This window comes from Mus pahari, chromosome 20 (genome assembly GCF_900095145.1).
Source record: "Mus pahari chromosome 20, PAHARI_EIJ_v1.1, whole genome shotgun sequence".
Taxonomy (NCBI): Eukaryota; Metazoa; Chordata; class Mammalia; order Rodentia; family Muridae; genus Mus; species Mus pahari.
In genome coordinates, this window is record NC_034609.1 from 30,820,169 (window position 1) to 30,823,448 (window position 3,280).

Genomic DNA, 3,280 nt, shown 5'->3' on the forward strand with positions numbered 1-3,280 from the left:
TATTATAAATAAGGCTGCTATGAACATAGTGGAGCATCTTCTATGAGGTTTTTATTTATTATCACAAGGTGTTAGTTCCAGAAAGCTAAAACTAGATAACTAGCCTCTGAACATATGAAATTCCAGTTTCTCCACAGTACTGAAATTCCAATTGGTCCATCAGTCTCTGCAGACACAGGTTTCTTCCAGGAGTTTTTGTTGTTGTTGTTGTTTTGTTTTGTGTTGTTTTGTTTTGTTATGTGTTGTGTTCCTAGCTTCCTCTCAGGAATTGTTTTTTCTTTCTTGAGTCAGGGTTTCTCTGTGTAGCCCTGGCTGTCCTGGAACCAGATCTGTAGACCAGGCTGGTCTTGAACTCACAGAGACATGTCTACCTCTTTCTCTTGAATGCTGGGATTAAAAGCTTGGGCCACTACCACATTTCAGTCTGCTTTCTTTGGTTTGTTGTTTGTTTTAGAAGTACTTATTTAATGTATATGACAGTGTGGTTGTGTACAGACACAGCAGAAGAGGGCATGGGATCTCATTACAGATGGTTGTGAGCCACCAGGTGGTTGCTAGGAATTGAACTCAGGACCTTTGGAAGAACAGTCACTGTTCTTAACCACTGAGCCATCTCTCCAGCCCCAATCTGCTTTCTTATAGAATCTAGGACCACCAGCCCAGGGATGGCACCACCCACAATGGGCTGGGTCTGCCCCCATCGATCACTAATTAAGGAAATGCCCTACAGCTGGATCATACGGAGGAGAATGTCTCAGTTTCGGGTCCCTCTTCAGATGACACTAGCTTGTGTCAAGTTGACATAAGACTAGCCAGGACCTGGGAGACACGGACTGGCACTGTACTTTCTTTACATTTCCGTCATGTTTCTGTTTGTGGTTGTGACAAGGCTATAGAATTCCCATGGTCTTATATGAAACAGGCCTTCGTCCCAAGGCTCTGTATGTGTGGGCATGGCTTGTGGGCTTAAATGGTGTGCTCAGCGCCCCCCCCCACACACACACACCAAGGGGAAAAAGCAGAGCCAGGAGCTGTGAAGTTGTTCATGTTGTCACTATTAGAAATAAAAAGATCAGGGAGTTGAATCCCAGGAGTCCTCCTCCTCCTCCTCCTCCTCCTCCTGGTGGAAGCACTGACAGCCTCGTTAGTCATCGCTATTAAGCGTGTCCAGGTGTGGACCAGCTTCTTCAGCACAAGAAGTCCCCAAAGTCACTAGTGTTTCCCTGAGCGGTGGTGATGGACTTAGCACACTGTGCTCACAGCCATTCTCAGGTCTGTCTGGGGACTTGGGTATCTGTTGTCCTCAGCGGTTCCTGGGAGTGCCAGCCATATACCCTTGTGGGAAACAAGCCCCCAGTCTCAGGAGAGAGACTTATTTTTTACTCTAAGTCCTGTCTTCTCCCTGCCTCTACCACCACTACAGTGTGGGACACAAAGGCTCTATCGCCTTCTCTGTCTTGTTGAAAGTTTGTTGTTCTAGATCCCTGAATCCGGACATCGATGAATAGGAGGGCCTCGAGAAAGAAGCTGAAATAGCTGCTCAGTGGGTGGCAGGGGCAAACTGTTTATTCCAAACTACCAGAGGCTGTCTCTGGGGAAAGCTGAGTGAGGAAAAATGTCCAGGGTTCTATGGAATAGGACCTGGAAGGCAGAGAGCCTGGGAGCTGGACTGGGAGCTTTCAAGTGTACAGCAAGCACTTGTGAGTAGAGACTGAGGGAGTCTGGAAGCCAGTGTAGACCTCGATATGTTGCTAGGCACCACAGGCCCATGTTAATGGGAGAGTCATATGTCCCTTTTGCTAGAGATAAGAATGGCTATCTGGGCCGGGCGTGGTGGCGCACGCCTTTAATCCCAGCACTCGGGAGGCAGAGGCAGGCGGATTTCTGAGTTCGAGGCCAGCCTGGTCTACAAAGTGAGTTCCAGGACAGCCAGGGCTATACATAGAAACCCTGTCTCGAAAAACAAACAAACAAACAAAAAAAAAGAATGGCTATCTGGGGCTGGTGAGATGGCTCAGCGGTTAAGAGCACTGACTGCTCTTCTGAAGGTCCTGAGTTCAATTCCCAGCAACCACATGGTGGCTCACAACCATCCATAATGGGACCTGATGCTTCTTCTGGTGTGTCTGAAGACAGTGACAGTGTACTTACATATATATAATAAAAAAAATAAATCTTTAAAAGAAAAAGAAGAATGGCTATCTGGCAGGTGGGAACTAGCGTCACAAGTTCCTGAGGGGACGCTGGTTTTTTGACAATATGTAGCCCGGGCTAGTCTCAAACTTGCAACCTTTCTTTCTCTGCTCCTATGACCTGGGAATCCAGGCTGCACAGCCACACCCAGCAAAGTACTCTCTATTTAGTTTATAACAGTAGCTCAACTCAAATGACCTTCCTAAACGACAAAGGACTTTTTATTCTCGTGTAGCAAGTTAAACTCTGGTTGCATCTCACAGAAGGCGAGGTCGTTGGTGCTTGTCCTTCTTCACCGAGGGCTGTTTGTACATCCACCAGGAGAAGACCTCCAGGAAGGAGAACTCACCTGTTAGCAAAGAAAAGGTGTATGCACATGTGAGAAACGGTGCATGTGGTGTGTGTGTGTGTGTGTGTGTGTGTGTGTGTGTACATGCATGTGGGGGCTTTTTATGTCCCCCTGATTGGTCTGACTCATGCACTGAGCCTCAAACATTTACTGAAACTTCACCAGATCCAGCCAATTTGCTCCATAAAAGGGAATTAACATTAGCCTCATCCTGCCCCCCGGCACTGGAGAGCAAAGCAAGGCAGTGTGCGGGCCACCTCAGCACCCAGCACCCCAGCTCCCAGAATTACATCGTTACTGATTCAGCTTGCAGAAGAGTCTTCTTGCTAAGAAGCTTTGGCCCTGGGACAAGAACACTCTGTGTAGAAGCACTCACTAGCCACGTCAGCTCTGGATCTCCTTCCATCCCTGCGTGCTGGCTTCCCAGGCACTCACTAGCATGCCTGGCTTCTTTTTAGGGTTTTTGAGCTTTTTTTTTTTTTTTTTTGAGATATGGTCTCACATCCTCCTGCCCCAACCTCCCCAAGCAAGCCACCCATTTTTCTTTCTTTCTTTCTTTCTTTCTTTCTTTCTTTCTTTCTTTCTTTCTTTCTTTCTTTCTTTCTTTCTTTCTTTCTTTCTTTCTTCTTTCTCTTTTGGTCATTCATTCATTCATTCATTCTTGTAAGGAGTGAATCCAGATCCTTGAACGCAGAAAGCAAACACTGTACTATCGAATAGCCTTTCTAGTTCCACTCC